This window comes from Symphalangus syndactylus, chromosome 11, assembly GCF_028878055.3.
Source record: "Symphalangus syndactylus isolate Jambi chromosome 11, NHGRI_mSymSyn1-v2.1_pri, whole genome shotgun sequence".
NCBI lineage: Eukaryota > Metazoa > Chordata > Mammalia > Primates > Hylobatidae > Symphalangus > Symphalangus syndactylus.
The window spans coordinates 97683367-97701131 of record NC_072433.2 but is presented as its reverse complement, the minus strand read 5'-3'; the positions used below and the strand labels follow the sequence as shown (position 1 = coordinate 97701131).

At 37.3% G+C, this 17765-nt stretch overlaps 1 protein-coding gene and 1 non-coding gene across 4 annotated transcripts in view; both read left to right on the top strand.

Moving 5' to 3' along the window:
* Positions 1 to 17765, top strand: part of TMEM232 (transmembrane protein 232) — a 347658-nt gene that overhangs the window by 43676 nt on the left and 286217 nt on the right. The gene's annotated exons all lie outside the window — the stretch shown is intronic.
* On the top strand, positions 13037 to 13169 carry LOC129457920 (small nucleolar RNA SNORA51). Its single transcript, XR_008649457.1, has one exon. It is a non-coding gene; the product is annotated as a small nucleolar RNA SNORA51 (small nucleolar RNA).

The following is a 17765-nucleotide window of genomic DNA, read 5'->3' as shown; positions in this document are numbered from 1 at the left end:
GTCTGTTCATATCCTTCACCCACTTTTTGATGGGGTTGTTTTTTTCTTGTAAATTTGTTTGAGTTCATTGTAGATTCTGGATATTAGCCCTTTGTCAGATGAGTAGGTTGTGAAAATTTTCTCCCATTCTGTAGGTTTCCTGTTCACTCTGTTGGTAGTTTCTTTTGCTGTGCAGAAGCTCTTTAGTTTAATTGATCCCATTTGTCAATTTTGGCTTTTGTTGCCATTGCTTTTGGTGTTTTAGACATGAAGTCCTTGTCCATGCCTATGTCCTGAATGGTATTGCCTAGGTTTTCTTCTAGGGTTTTTATGGTTTTAGGTCTAACATGTAAGTCTTTAATCCATCTTGAATTAATTTTTGTATAAAGTGTAAGGAAGGGATCCAGTTTCAGCTTTCTACATATGGCTAGCCAGTTTTCCCAGCACCATTTATTAAATAAGGAATCTTTTCCCTATTCCTTGTTTTTGTCAGGTTTGTCAAAGATCAGATGGTTGTAGATATGCTGCATTATTTCTGAGGGCTCTGTTCTGTTCCCTTGATCTATATCTCTGTTTTCGTACCAGTACCATGCTGTTTTGGTTACTGTAGCCTTGTAGTATAGTTTGAAGTCAGGTAGCGTGATGCCTCCGGCTTTGTTCTTTTGGCTTAGGATTGACTTGGCGATGCGGGCTCTTTTTTGGTTCCATATGAACTTTAAAGTATTTTTTTCCAATTCTGTGAAGAAAGTCATTGGTAGCTTGATGGGGATGGCATTGAATCTATAAATTACCTTGGGCACTGTGGCCATTTTCACGATATTGATTCTTCCAACCCATGAGCATGGAATGTTCTTCCATTTGTTTGTATCCTCTTTTATTTCATTGAGCAGTGGTTTGTAGTTTTCCTTGAAGAGGTCCTTCCCATCCCTTGTAAGTTGGATTCCTAGGTATTTTATTCCCTTTGAAGCAATTGTGAATGGGAGTTCGTTCATGATTTGGCTCTCTATTTGTTTATTATTGGTGTATAAGAATGCTTGTGATTTTTATACATTGATTTTGTATCCTGAGACTTTGCTGAAGTTGCTTATCAGTTTAAGGAGATTTTGGGCTGAGACAATGGGGTATTCTAGATATACAATTCATGTCATCTACAAACAGGGACAATTTGACTTCTTCTTTTCCTAATTGAATACCCTTTATTTCCTTCTCCTGCCTAATTGCCCTGGCCAGAACTTCCAACACTATGTTGAATAGGAGTGGTGAGAGAGGGCATCCCTGTCTTGTGCCAGTTTTCAAAGGGAATGCTTCCAGTTTTTGCCCATTCAGTATGATATTGGCTGTGGGTTTGTCAAAGATAGCTCTTATTATTTTGAGATACATCCCATGAATACCTAATTTATTTAGAGTTTTTAGCATGAAGGTTGTTGAATTTTGTCAAAGGCCTTTTCTGCATCTATTGAGATAATCATGTGGTTTGTGTCGTTGGTTCTGTTTATATACTAGATTACATTTATTGATTTGCGTATGTTGAACCAGCCTTGCATCCCAGGGATGAAGCCCACTTGATCATGGTGGGTAAGCTTTTTGATGTGCTGCTGGATTTGGTTTGCCAGTATTTTATTGAGGATTTTTGCATCAATGTTCATCAAGGTTATTGGTCTAAAATTCTCTTTTTTGGTTGTGGTTGTGTCTGTGCGAGGCTTTGCTATCAGGATGATGCTGGCCTCATAAAATGAGTTAGAGAGGATTCCCTCTTTTTCTATTGATTGGAATAGTTTCAGAAGGAATGGTACCAGCTCCTCCTTGTACCTCTGGTAGAATTTGGCTGTGAATCCAGCTGGTCCTGGACTTTTTTTGATTGGTAAGCCATTGATTATTGCTGCAATTTCAGAGCCTGTTATTGGTCTATTCAGAGATTCAACTTCTTCTTCGTTTAGTCTTGGGAGGGTGTATGTGTCGAGGAATTTATCCATTTTTTCTAGATTTTCTAGTTTATTTGCATAGAGTTGCTTGTAGTATTCTCTGATGATAGTTTGTATTTCTGTGGGATCGGTGGTGATATCCCCTTTATCATTTTTTATTGCATCTATTTGATTCTTCTCTCTTTTCTTCTTTATTAGTCTTGCTAGCGGTCTATCAATTTTGTTGATCATTTCAAAATCCAGCTCCTGGATTCATTAATTTTTTGAAAGGTTTTTTGTGTCTCTATTTCCTTCAGTTCTGCTCTGATTTTAGTTATTTCTTGCCTTCTGCTAGCTTTTGAATGTGTTTGCTCTTGCTTTTCTAGTTCTTTTAATTGTGATGTTAGGGTGCCAATTTTAGATCTTTCCTGCTTTCTTTTGTGGGCATTTAGTGCTATAAATTTCCCTCTACACACTGCTTTGAATGTGTCCCAGAGATTCTGGTATGTTGTGTCTTTGTTCTCGTTGGTTTCAAAGAAGATCTTTATTTCTGCCTTCATTTCTTTATGTACCCAGTAGTCACTCAGGAGCAGGTTGTTCAGTTTACATATAGTTGAGTGGTTTTGAGTGAGTTTCTTAGTCCTGAGTTCTAGTTTGATTGCACTGTGGTCTGAGAGACAGTTTGTTATAATTTCTGTCCTTTTACATTTGCTGAGGAGTGCTTTACTTCCAACTATGTGGTCAATTTTGGAATAGGTGTGGTGTGGTGCTGAAAAGAATGTATATTCTGTTGATTTGAGGTGGAGAGTTCTGTAGATGTCTATTAGGTCTGCTTGGTACAGAGCTGAGTTCAATTCCTGGATATCCTTGTTAACTTTCTGTCTCGTTGATCTGTCTAATGTTGGCAGTGGGGTGTTAAAGTCTCTCATTATTATTGTGTGGGAGTCTAATTCTCTTTGTAGGTCACTAAGGGCTTGCTTTCTGAATCTGGGTGCTCCCGTATTGGGCGCATATGTATTTAAGATAGTTAGCTCTTCTTGTTGAATTGATCCCTTTACCATTATGTAATGGTCTTCTTTGTCTCTTTTGATCTTTGTTGGTTTAAAGTCTGTTTTATCAGAGACTAGGATTGCAATCCCTGCCTTTTTTTGTTTTCCATTTGCTTGGTAGATCTTCTTCTATCCTTTTGTTTTGAGCCTATGTGTGTCTCTGCACGTGAGATGGGTTTCCTGAATACAGCACACTGATGGGTCTTGACTCTATCCAATTTGCCAGTCTGTGTCTTTTAATTGGAGCATTTAGCCCATTTACATTTAAAGTTAATATTGTTATGTGTGAATTTAGTCCTGTCATTATGATGTTAGCTGGTTATTTTGCTCATTAGTTGATGCAGTTTCTTCCTAGCCTGGATGGTCTTTACATTTTGGCATGTTTTTGCCGTGGCTGGTACTGGTTGTTCCTTTCCATGTTTAGTGCTTCCTTCAGGAGCTCTTTTAGGGCAGGCCTGGTGGTGACAAAATCTCTCAGCATTTGCTTGTCTGTAAAGTATTTTATTTCTCTTTCACTTATGAAGCTTAGTTTGGCTGGATATGAAATTCTGGGTTGAAAATTCTTTTCTTTAAGAATGTTGAATATTGGCCCCCACTGTCTTCTGGCTTGTAGAGTTTCTGCCGAGAGATCAGCTGTTAGTCTGATGGGCTTCCCTTTGTGGGTAACCCGACCTTTCTCTCTGGCTGCCCTTAACATTTTTTCCTTCATTTCAACTTTGGTGAATCTGACAATTATGTATCTTGGAGTTGCTCTTCTCGAGGAGTATCTTTGTGGCGTTCTCTGTATTTCTTGAATTTCAGTGTTGGCCTGGCTTGCTAGATTGGGGAAGTTCTCCTGGATAATATCCTGCAGAGTGTTTTCCAACTTGATTCCATTCTCCCCGTCACTTTCAGGTACAGCAATCAGACGTAGATTTGGTCTTTTCACATAGTCCCATATTTCTTGGAGGCTTTGTTCATTTCTTTTCTTCTTTTTTTTTTTTTGAGACCGAGTCTTGCTCTGTCGCCCAGGCTGGAGTGCAGTGGCACAATCTCGGCTCACTGCAAGCTCCGCCTCCCAGGTTCACGCCATTCTCCTGCCTCAGCCTCTCTGAGTAGCTGAGACTACAGGCGCCCGCCACCATGCCTGGCTAATTTTTTGTATTTTTTTTTTTTTTTTTTTAGTAGAGACGCGGTTTCACCATGGTCTCAATCTCCTGACCTCGTCATCCGCCTGCCTCGGCCTCCCAAAGTGCTGGGATTACAAGCGTGAGCCACCACGCCCAGCCTTATTCTTTTTTCTCTAAACTTCTCTTCTCGCTTCATTTCATTCATTTCGTCTTCCATCATTGATACCCTTTCTTCCAGTTGATCGCATCGGCTACTGAGGCTTGTAGATTCATCTTGTAGTTCTCGTGCCGTGGTTTTCAGCTCCATCAGGTCCTTTAAGGACTTCTCTACATTGGTTATTCTAGTTAGCCATTCATCTAATTTTTTCTCAGGGTTTTTAACTTCTTTGCCATTGGTTTGAACTTCCTCCTTTAGCTCGGAGTAGTTTGATCTTCTGACGCCTTCTTCTCTCGACTCGTCAAAGTCATTCTCCATCCAGCTTTGTTCTGTTGCTGGTGAGGAGCTGCGTTCCTTTGGAGGAGGAGAGGCGCTCTGATTTTTAGAGTTTCCAGTTTTTCTGCTCTGTTTTTTCCCCATCTTTGTGGTTTTATTTACCTTTGGTCTTTGATGATGGTGATGTACAGATAGGTTTTTGGTGTGGATGTCCTTTCTGTTTGTTAGCTTTCCTTCTAACAGTCAGGACCCTCAGCTGCAGGTCTGTTGGAGTTTGCTGGAGGTCCACTCCAGACCCAGTTTGCCTGGGTATCAGCAGCAGTGGCTGTAGAACAGCGGATATTGGTGAACTGCAAATGCTGCTGCTTGATCGTTCCTCTGGAAGTTTTGTCTCAGAGGAGTACCCAGCCATGTGAGGTGTCAGACCACCCCTACTGGGGGGTGCCACCTAGTTAGGCTACTCAGGGGTCAGGGACCCATTGAGGAGGCACTCTGCCCGTTCTTAGATCTCCAGCTGTGTGCTGGGAGAACCACTACTCTCTTCAAAGCTGTCACACAGGGACATTTAAGTCTGCAGAGGTTACTGCTGCCTTTTGTTTGTCTGTGCCCTGCCCCCAAAGGTGGAGTCTACAGAGGCAGGCAGGCCTCCTTGAGTTGTGTTGGGCTCCATCCAGTTCGAGCTTCCTGGCTGTTTTGTTTACCTAGTCAAACCTCGGCAATGGCGGGCGCCTCTCCCCCAGCCTGGCTGCTGCCTTGCAGTTTGATCTCAGACTACTGTGCTAGCAATGAGCAATGCTCTGTGGGTGTAAGACCCTCCAAGCCAGGTGCCAGATATAATCTCCTGGTATGCCATTTGTTAAGCCCATTGGAAAAGCGCAGTATTAGGGTGGGTGTGACCCAATTTTCCAGGTGCCATCTGTCACCCCTTTCTTTTACTAGGAAAGGGAATTCCCTGACCCCTTGCTCTTCCCAGTTGAGGCAATGCCTCGCCATGCTTCAGCTCACACACAGTGAGCTGCACCCACTGTCCTGCATCCACTGTCTGGCACTCCCCACTGAGATGAACCAAGTACCTCAGTTGGAAATGCAGAAATCACCCATCTTCTGCATTGCTCATGCTGGGAGCTTTAGACTGGAGCTGTTGCTATTTGGCCATCTTGGCTCCACCCTCATCTTAAAGAAATTTTAAGTTAATTTTATTCTGATCCAAGTTTGAGGACTAATAGCTTGGGAAACACAGACTCAGTCAGTGCAAACTGAGAATGTGGCTTGGCGTGGTGGCTCATGACTGTAATCCTAGCACTTTCGGAGGCCGAGGCGGGCAGATCACGAGGTCAGGAGATCCAGAGCATCCTGGCTAACAGGGTGAAACCCTGTCTCTACTAAAAATACAAAAAAATTAGCCAGGCATGCTGGCGGGCACCGGTAGTCCCAGCTAGTCAGGAGGCTGAGGCAGGAGAATGGTGTGAACCTGGGAGACAGAGCTTACAGTGAGCCGAGATCGCGCCACTGCACTCCAGCCTGGGCGACAGAGCGAGACTCCATCTCAAAAAAACAAAAAACAAAAAACAAACAAAACAATTGAGAATGTGTTCCCAAATGGGCTACACAAAACACTGTATTTTTACATTCTGTTACATAGGAAATGGAAGAAGGGGAGCAGTGAAGTGAAAGTGACATTCTTATAATTTTGATTGATGCTCATTTACATTACATGTAAGATAAAGTAAATATGTGGTTATGGTATGTAGGGTAAAATGTTAATAAGCATGTAGGTTTCTTATGGTCTGGAAAGTGATGACTTACTATATCTTGCCTTTGTGTTTTATCTGATAGACAAAGTTGTGATCAGTAAACATCGATGAAATATTTGACAGAATCCAGCCCTGCAGAGGAGAGTTCAGCTTTAGTATGCAGGCCTAGTTTTATGCATATGGCTAACCTGAAGCCATCTTGGCCCACTTTTAGAATTTTATTTCAATTTTTCTTTTTCTGATAGTTGCAAATAAATAAAAAGTATTGGCATACAACATAAATCCAATATAAGAATTCATGGACAATTACATCCCTTTTGTAGCCCCTTCCTAAACCATTCATCACATTAGCAGTTTGCATCAAAGACAAAGGGCTTCCTATGGTGAGTAGAGGAGATTTGAAATATTTAACTAAGTATGCCAGAACAGGGCTTTATAGTTTCAGTATCAGCTCATTGTGATTTTCCTGAAAAATAAGTAAATAAGTGATTGATAGGAATGGAAATATTTCCTGTTTAAACTTTAATGATGCTTTTTAGTTCATTTTCCTCATTGTCCAAAGCTTCCTTTCTTTCTTTCTTTCTTTCTTTCTTTTATTTTTTTCTTATACTTTAAGTTCTGGGATACATGTGCAGAATATGTAGGTTTGTTACATAGGTATGCATGTGCCATGGTGGTTTGCTGCACGTGCCATGATGGTTTGCTGCACCCATCAACCCGTCATCTACATTAGGTATTTCTCCTAATGCTATCCCTCCCCTACCCCCACACCCCCAACAGTCCCTAGTGTTTGACGTTCCCCTCCCTATGTCCATGTGTTCTCAGTGTTCAACTCCCACTTGTGAGTGAGAACATGTGGTGTTTGGTTTTCTGTTCCTGTGTTAGTTTGCTGAGAATGATGGTTTCCAGCTTCATCCATGTCCCTTCAAAGGACATGAATTCATCCTTTTTAATGGCTGCATAGTATTCCATGGTGTGTATGTGCTACATTTTCTTTATCCAGTCTATCATTGATGAGTATTTGGGTTGGTTCCAAGTCTTTGCTACTGTGAATAGTGCTGCAATAAGCATAGGTGTGCATGTGTGTTTATAGTAGGATGATTTATAATCCTTTGGGTATATACCCAGTAATGGGATTGCTGGGTCAAATAGTGTTTCTGGTTCTAGATCATTGAGGAATCACTACACTGTCTTCCACAATGGTTGAACTAATTTACACTCCCACCAACAGTGTAAAAGTTTTCCTATTTCTCCACATCCTCTCCAGCGTCTGTTGTTTCCTGACTTTTTAATGATCGCCATTCTAAGTGGTATGATATGGTATCTCATTGTGGTTTTGATTTGCATTTCTCTAATGACCAGTGATGAGGAGCCTTTTTTCATATATTTTTTGACTGCATAAATGTCTTCTTTTGAGAAGTGTCTGTTTACCCACTTTTTGAAGGGGTTATTTCTTGTAAATTTGTTTAAATTCCTTTTAGATTCTGAATATTAGCCCTTTGTCAGATGGATAGACTGAAAAAAATTTTCTTCCATTCTGTAGGTGGCCTGTTCACTCTGATGATACTTTCTTTTGCTGTGTAGAAGCTCTTTAGTTTAATTAGATCCCATTTGTCAATTTTGGCTTTTGTTGCCATTGCTTTTGGTGTTTTAGTCAGGAAGTCTTTGCCCATGCCTATGTCCTGAATGGTATTGCCTAGGTTTTCTTCTAAGGTTTTTATGGTTTTAGGTTTTACAGTTAAGTTTTTAAACCATCTTTAGTTAATTTTTGTACAACGTGTAAGGAAGGGGTCCAGTTTCAGTTTTCTGCATATGGCTAGCCAGTTTTCCCAATACCATTTACTAAATAGGGAATCCTTTCCCTATTGTTTATTTTTGTCAGGTTTGTCAAAGATCAGATGATTGTAGATGTGTGGCATTATTTCTGAGGCCTCTGTTCTGTTCCATTGGTCTATGTATCTGTTTTGGTACCTGTACCATGCTGTTTTGGTTACTGTAGCCTTGTAGTATAGTTTGAAGTCAGGTAGTGTGATGCCTCCAGGTTTGTTCTTTTTGCTTAGGATTGTCTTGGCTATCTGGGCTCTTTTTTTGGTTCCATATGAAATTTAAAGAAGTTTTTTTTCTAATTCTGTGAAGAAAGTCAATGGTAGCTTGATGGGGATAGCATTGAATCTATTAATTACTTTGAGCAGTATGGCCATTTTCACGATATTGATTCTTCCTGTCTTGTCCAAGGGTTTCTAAAGCACCTGTAAACACTTTAAATGCTTCAGTTTTCAGTATTTTGAATATTGCTGTTTTGTGTTAATTACAGATTAGATTTACTCTTACTATTTCTGAAAAAAATTGCCAATTTTTAAATTTAGTACTATAAAGTTAAAATTTACATAGTAGTTATGAATCAGTTGATGAACATATATATGTATGTAATAAATAATATTTTTGTACTTTCTTTAAATTTGCTACTCCAAGACTCTGTTTTGCTTGAGTGGTTGAATATTTGCTCTCAATTTTTATTAGGACTGCCCTTGTCCCAGGGTTTACAAAGGTCCCGGGTACTGTCAATGGAAGACAAGTTTCAATCAGTTTTGGAGATTTATTTGCCAAAGTTAAGGATGCACCTGGGAGACAGGTCTGTGCCTTTCTCTGAAGATGATTTTGAGGGGTCCAAATTTAAAAGGGAAAGGGTGGTATATTGAGAAGCATACAGTTTTCACAAAAACAAAAGGGTCAAAGGGAAAATGGGAGGAATCTTCATTTTACATAATCTAACACAGACAAATGAGGTAGGGGAACAACCAAATATGCATTTGTGTCTGGAGAGCTGGGGTGACTGCATTTGTATAAAGCTATCCATTTGCATTGCCATGGTGAAGTTTTAACAGCTCACCAGGAATTTCCTTGTGGGCAAAACATGGGGGAGGCAAATACCTTTTCATTTTGTAGCCATCTTATTTAGCAACCAAAAGGTGGAGGCAGGTTTGAGTGACCCAGTTCCCAGCTTGACTTTTCCTTTTGACTAAATGAGTTTGGGGACCCCAAATTTAATTTCCTTTCACAGTGCTCACGCATCAACAAAGCATTGGAGAGGTACCTCAGGGTATTGGGTCAATTGTCCCATCTATATGGCCTCCTCTGGTTTCTCATACCTCTTATGGGCCACAGTTAGGCCCAGGGAAGATTTTTATGCCTCTACTAGGCTGTGGGGTCCAGTCTCCTAAGGCACAAGGCCCAGCCATTTCTTTTGAGGTACTGTCACCTCCTGGGAGTGCTACTCCAACAGAGGAAATGTATCTGAATGACTTCTGTTACATTCCAGTCTCAGGAGACATCTCTCTCTCTCCACAATCCCAAGAATTTTGTTTCTCCCCATATGACACTTACTGTCATCTCTTCAACAAGCCTAGCTTTTTACTTTTGTCTTCTGAAATCATAATATAAGGCAGCTTCAGCTTTCTGCCTTGAAGTTCAGGCATGAATGGAAGAAAATCTTCATCTATCCAACTACCTATGTCTCTATGTATCTATATGGTTTTGCATATAGAAATGAAATTCTACGTTTATCTTCTGCCAGAACTCGTTTGTGGGTAAATTAATAACTTAATTGTCAAAACAAAACTATTAAAAATTATACACACACACACACACACACACACACCCTCAGAATAGAGAAGTACAAACCATGAAGAGAGAGGAGTTACTAAACAAAATATGCAAAGCCTTCATACTTAAGAGACATCAATGATATCCCATCACCTATATGTCTCTACTTCTCTTTTACAAACCAAACATTTTTATTTTTTTAACTGTTTCCAAAAGGGACATTGTGTTACATTGCCTCACTTTTCCCTTCACACTACTCTGCAAGTTTCCAAATGGTGTTTTCTAATGTAAGTGTGGGACCCCAAAATGAATAATAATACATTTTCCAACATATTTTGCACCAAAAGTTTGCAATTAGGATTTATAATATATATATATATGTGAATATGTGTGTGTGTGTATATACACACACATATATATATAGAGAAAGGGAGAGACAGAGAGAGAGAGAAAGAGAAAGAAAATTTAACTTTATAATAGAAAGCAAAACTACCTTTTTTTCTCAAAACAATAGATATGAATATAAAGCATATACTGAAAGCTTATGCTCCAGGAATCTGGATAGTCCCTGTGAATTTGGATTTTATTTTGTTGGCAATAAGTTTGTATTACACAGTCTGAAATTAAAGGGTCTGAAAGGCTGGTAGGAGAGTGAAATGATTAGGAGATTTATGCTTGGGAGTCTTGTAAAAGATGAGACTAGAATATCAACCTAAAGGAGAAAATGGAGAGAAAATTAATATAGAGAGTTTATTTGGGTCAGATTTGAGGACTGCAACCCAAGAGACAGATTCAAGTTGCCCTGAATATACGCTCCAATTAGCGGCAGTTACACGTGGGTTTTTAAAGGAAAGAAGAGGCAGTTCCTAAGTTGTTTACCAATCACTTACATTAAAATAACATAAACTGTTGATTAGCTATACCTGGTTCTTGTGCCAGGAATTCCAAGAACATGAAGATAATGGGTGAGGCAGCACTATTCAGACTCTCCTGATTTATTTTTCTTTTCTCAGGAGGAAGAAAGGTCAGAATGAGAATGGTAGGTAAGCAGTTATTGTATTAATCTAGGACAGAGATAATGGCATCCTGAACCTGGGAGAATGACAAAGGGATGAAAAAGCAGACTTGATTAACAGTGCTCCTTTGAAGATGAAGATCAATAATACATAATGACCAATAGTGGCTCCCCAGTGATTTGATGCTACATGAGCCTGTGAATAACCTGAAGTCAGGGGAGGCCTAACAATGACCATGAAAGGAAGATTTAGACAGAGCCTTGGTCTCATGACTGTGAAGCTGCCAAATACACCCTACATTGTTTTTGAACTTTTAGGTTCTTTTATTTTTTATTTTTGTACATCAGAGAGAAATATGCTTCTATACTGTTTGAGCCCTTATTTTTATTTCTGTTGTATGTCACTAAACCTAATTCAAATACAGTATTTTCTCTTATAATCTTATTTGTACTGAGGTAAAATTTGCGTACAGTGAAATGTATAAATGTTCATACAATTCAATAAGGGTTCTGGTTATCTATATAACTTAGTGGCTTGAAACAATTTTTTTTTATCAACTCGCACAGTTTTGGAGTTGACTGTCTTGTCTGGATAATTATCATTTGGGGTGTCTCCTTAAACCACAGGATGTGGTTTGATGTCAACTGAGTCTCTAGTCATCTGAAGGCTTGATTGGGTTGAACATCCAAAATGGCTCTCTCACATGCCTGGCAGTTTCTGCTTGCTGTTACTTGGGCACTTGGTTAGAACTATAAACCTGATCCTCTATACATGGCTCTCCACGTGACATTGCCTTCTCATGGCATGGTGGCTGGATTCTGCATGTCCCAAGAGACCCAGGAGCAAACTATAAGGCTTTTTTAGTAGTTTGGCCGCTTAAGTCCTAGGGCGTCACTTCTGCCACATTCTGTTAGTCAACTAAGTCACTAAATTAAGCCCAGATTCACAAGTATTGGGATTAGACTCTATCTCTTGTTTGGGGGAGTGGCAAGGTCACATTGCACAACATACAGTATGGGAGATACTGCTGTGGTCATCTTTAAAAATTTAATCTGTTTCATTGAGTTTTGATATATACATATACCCATGTTACCATCCCTAATATATAATATTTCCATCATGCCACCTTCCCTTCAATCCTTACACTGCCCATAGACCATCACCATGCAGTAGTTTTGTCTGTGCTTGAATTTTGCATATATGAAATCACATAGTATGTACACTTTTGTGTTTGGCTTTTCTCACTCAATGTAGTATTTTTGAGATTTATGCATGTCATTACTTGTAGCATTAATTTGTTCTTTGTTGCTACTGAGAATAATCCTATTATATAAACATACCACGAATTGTTTATCCATTTTCCCACTGACAGATGGTTGAGTTGTTTCTAGTTTGGGACTATTGTGAATAACAGTACTATAGGCATTCTTGTACAAGTCTTTTTATGGCAATGTTTTCATTGCTTTGGGAATGGAATTTCTAGGTCAGGATGTAAGGTGTACAGTTAACTTACAAAGGCACAGACAAATAGATTTCCTACATTGTTATAGCTTATTTTCACTTCCATCAGCAACGTATTAGAGTTTCATTGTTCTATATTCCTCAAAATTTGGTATTGTCAGTTTTTTTAATGTTAGCCATTCTAGTTAGTGTGAAATAGAAGTTCATTACACTTTTAATTTGAATTTTTCCAAAGACTAATGATTTTGATCATAGTGGCTTTGTTGCTCTTTCTCAGATTTTGTTCTGTATATCACCAATATCCGCTCTTAAAACTTCTCTTCACTTCTACTATTTTGGGGTCCACTTTGCTGTTATTTTTCCCATTTCTAATGTTGGCTAATTAATTTTTAGGTTTCCCTTGCTGTTAGATGAATGTTTATGTAACATTTCCTCTGAAGAGCCATTTTCTTGCACATCATAAGTTTTTATATGTAGTATTTTACTATCATTTAATTCTAAATATTTTTCAAATTCCATTGTTATTTCTTTTTTTGAGCTATAGGTGACCTAGAATTATTGTTTTTTATTTCCCAATATATGTAGGGTTAATTTATCCTTTTGTTATAGTTTTCTAACTTAATTATGTTTTATGTCAGGGAATATAATCTACTCATGTAGATTACCTACATTTTGCAGTTTGTTAAGACATACTTTCTAAGCTAGAATGTGATCAAGTTTTAGCAATTGTTGGCCTCCTGTTGCTTACAACCAGCTGTGTGCTTGCATTGACTGTAGAGGAAAAAGAGGTAGAGTAAACACACCCCATATACAACTCAGCCCAGGTCCTGTGCCTGGTCTATATTGTGAATAGGGGGGACATAGAAAAAAACAAGAGAGAGATAAATTGTTCTTGTGTGTTTGGGAAAAATGTATATTCTCTAATAAATAAATATAGAATTCTCTATACGTCCATTTGGTCAAGCATAGTAATGGTATTGCTTCTATAGCTTTGCTAAATTTTTGTTGTTTGTTGTTGCATACTTATCAGTAGTTAAAAAGAATAACTCAAACTCCTGTTTACTAATTTATTCTCGCAGAGCTGCACTTACTAACCTCTTTCTCTAACATGTTTAAAATAGCTTTTCATTTCTCCAGGGGCTTAGCTCAAGTTTTTTTTTTTTTTTCTTTTAATCTATAATATCTTGGATTTCACGTTTCCTTCTTTAGTCCTTCAAAGTTGCTTTTAGAGACAGGAGCCAAAAGCCATCTTTACTGGCACTAAAACTCATATCACTAACTTTTCTGTATTAGTTTTTTATCCAGAAATCTCTTCTTAATTGGATATAATCTATTTTTTGTATGTGCAGATTCTTCTGAGGTTTTAATGTAAATATTTAAAAAATAAATATGATATCTCTTCTTTTCGCTTATTTATATTCTTTATTCTTTTTCTTTTTAATGTTATTCTTGACTGCAACTGCCTATTACATTTTGAGTAGTAGTAATGATATGGACACCCTTGTATTGTTTCTGGCTTTTAAGATAAAGCTTCCAATGATTTATCATTAATTATCATGTTTGGTTTAGTTTTTCCTAGATACATTTAATTAAAATAAGGAGAACTATTCTTAGCTTGGAAAGTTTTTTTATTTGTTTTTAGAATCATGAATGGAAACTTAATTTAATGGAATTATTCTTTGGCATATATCAAAATATTTCCTACTATTTTGTTTTAAGTACATCAATACACCAATGTTATGGTCTGTAAAAATAGATTTTACAGTATTAAATCATCTTGCTCTTCTGAGACTAAACCCATCTCTGTTATAATGGATTCTTTTTTATTGATATCCCTAGGTATGGTTTTCTTATGTTTTGTTTAGAAATTTTTGCAGCTAGGTTAATAGGTAATATTTCCCAGAAAGTGCCCTTTCCCATACTGCCCCAGATTCTATAACCTTGGGTGGCTCAAAATTTTATATATTTTTATATAGAATATAATAAGATTGTTGAAACTCTAAAAAGGCATAATAATAATAAAACTACTAAAAACCTTAGGAAGGTATTCTGGACAGAAAGAATGAGTATAATAAAAATAGATAATGATAAAAATAATTAAAGTGATTTTATTAACAATTTTAAAAGCAGTTTTTCTTTAAGTGTGCTGGTTATTCTTTTGATTATTATAATATTAGATATTGTATTTTTTTGGTTGTTTAAACATCTAAGAGATTTACATGTACTATATATATATATATATTATATATATATATATATATATATTATATATATATTACAAGGCCACAACATATATGTGTGTGTGTGTGTATCTCTTTGTAATTTATAATTTAATGGTTAAAATTGTTACATCTATGTAATTGTGAATCAGTACTTTCAATATTTTATTATAAAAGGCCAGGTATGCACAAAGGTTAATAAATCCCCATTTATTTTCAACCTATATTTTATAGTTATCAAACCCACATATTTTGATGTACTAATTTTGTAATATTTTCGTGTTTAAAGTATTTATTGCTTAGTCCATTTATATAATTAATTAAAAGGGTATTACACAAAAAAACACGTAATAAGTATTCCTTTCCACTTGGATAGTAAGGTCCCATTAACAAGAAATACTGATATAATCCGTATTTGTAGATGAGATAACTGAGGCACCTGCAGTTTAAGTAATCTGCACAATGAAACAGACTTAGTCTGTTCTGGAGCAAGGATTAAAGTAAGCTGCTGATTCCTGCGTTGCACACTTACCCACTATACCACACAGAAGTCTGAGAGGGAGAAAAGCCAGTTGTCCTAGGAGTGTAATGATGAATGAAAAAGAAGACACTTAATTCCAGAAGGGGTGGTTGGCAGGGTCAGATACCATGGAGGGATCAGGTAAGATCAGTACTGCAAAGTTCATAGTGGATTTGTCCACTGGGAGATTCTTGTCAGCCTTGGAGAGATCATCTCAAAGCTGAGGTCATAGCAGAAACTATATTCCAGATATTATATTTTTTGTACTAGAATAAATTTAAGAGTAAATATCGTTTAATATAAAAAACATATCTGATATAATTAAAGCCTAAAATCAAGCCATTTTTTTGGCCACTTGAGATAAATATGCAAGGTAAATTTCTGAAATCTATTTAAATTATCAGTATTTACCCCTGGGAAGTGGTAGAGAAAATGTGGCAGCTACTTTAGACTGTCTTCCACAGTGGGATGCTTTATAAGCCAAGAACATTAGAGCAAGCAGAGAGCTGGGTCCTAGAAATAGTTGGTATCTAAAATAATTTTTTTTTTTTTTTTACCTTTCATTTCATTATTTAGGGAAGGTTTTGCTTATTTTAAAGGGAGAGCAATTCAATCATTCGGATCATTTTTATTCACTTAATGTTTTATTTCCATTTCTATCCACAAATTCAATGAGTACCCTGTGTTTTGGGACTGTAGAAAATAAAAAGGATATTTTAATCTTAAGGATAATTTTAATTAAAGCTAATTTTTACTTTTACATCATCTTTTGCCGATTAAGGAAAAATTATAGCTACTTCTTGACAGTGATGTAAAAGTGAAATAATCCAATTTAACAAGTTCATTTTAGTTTCTTTACATTTAATTGTGATTTTCCTGCAAAGTAAAAAAAAAAAAAAAAAAATGTGTCTTAATAGCAGAAGAAGTTAAAATTTTTAGCCTCATTTTATTTTTTTATTTCTGTTGTAAAATGGTCTGGGGGTTACTAAAGACTATGAAATATCATGAAATATGCTACTGTCGGCTCCTTTTTGTACAATTCACAAGTCAACATGCTCTATGCATATAACTGTCCTGAGAAGGAATGAAATGTTATGAATTATTTCTGCAGTAGGTTTTAATAGATGGTTCAAGACTCTCTTTTTAGCAAATAGCGTTTTAGAAGCTGAATGTTTGAACTCCATTACTGATTAGTATTTGTGACCAAGTTCTGTTATTCAACTCCACTTAAACTTGTAACTGTAACTTGTTTTTGCTAATCTCTTCTGGCAAATGGTTCTCAACCATTTAAATATTCCACTCTATTTCAAAGTCTCTTTGAGAATTTAGGTCCAACAATGAATAACACAAACTCCCCTTTTTTGGCTGAAGATAGATATTTAATTTCTCTCGTGCATTCATCTATTAAATGACTCTCATTTACTGACACCCTACAATATGGGAAATATTTTATCTTACTTAATCCTCAGACAACTCTGCTTAGATATTATCATTTCCATTTTACAGATGAGAAACTGAAACTTGAACAGGTAGGGAGTGCTTATTGAATAATTAGGGAGGAGGGATCCAGAAGCCAAGTACCTAGCATTCGTGCCCACCTTCCTGCTGCCCTGCTCCTCCCGGAAGCAATTGCCATAGAAGATACAGATGTGGCTGTTTACATTCCTCCCTGGTCCTCAGTTAATCCTTGCAGGCATCACTGGGAGTCTCACCCCTCGGCCAAATTTCTAGTCTTTTTATGGCTATCAACACTGCCTGAGAAATTGTTGTATACAAGTGGTTTTCAACCAGTGAGCCCATGAAGAACTACCTCCCCTGGCTTTTATGAACTGCACATTTCCTTCCTCCTCAGCCTCTTTGCTGGAGCTCTTAGAGAGTCTAGAATGGTATTAGCAGAATCCTGGTGTTGGAATGTCATCGTGTATAGTTTGAAACAATCCCCATTTCGCTCTGCCCTTGCCCTTCTCTTTTCCTTCTCTCTTTACCCCTTTTCTTCCTCCTTTCTCTTTGCAGATTCTTCTCTACCCCTACCCATACCCCACTTTCCTCTCTCCTTTAAGGCAAATCAGATTAGATGGGTTAATTTAAAAACTCCTTAGGTGATTTTACTTTCTTTTTCCCTCCTTCCCTAACCCCTGTGACCTTCTGAACCCCCTTCCTCAAATATGAAAAAATGTTAATTTCAGTGCAGTTATTTTAACACAGATTTTCTGATTCTAATTATTTTCTATTTTTTCCAGAAAAAAAAGACATATCTATCATGCTCATCCTATAATAAATGTTTAAATTTTAAGGTAGCTTCTTTTTAGAGAAGGTTTTCTGGTTTAGAATATGGTTTTACTCAATAATAGAAAAATGTTTATGTTAGAGTAAGGGATTATACTTAACCAAAGCTAAAGAACAAAATAAAAGAAGACCAAGAAAAAGATTATTCTACTTCCTACATCTCTACAAACGTTATACTTTTCATGTTTACGTCAAAGCTCTGATTTTGTTACACAATGACTTTAAGCTACTTAGGTTGCTTTTTTTTTTTTTTTTTTTTTTGAGACAGAGTCTCACTTTGTTGCCTAGGCTGGAGTGCAATGGCACAGCATCGGCTCACCGCAGCCTCCGCCTCCCGGGTTCAAGCGATTTTCATGCCTCAGCCTCCCGAGTAGCTGGATTACAGGCATGTGCCAGCACACCCAGCTGATTTTTTATTTTTATTAGAGAAGGGGT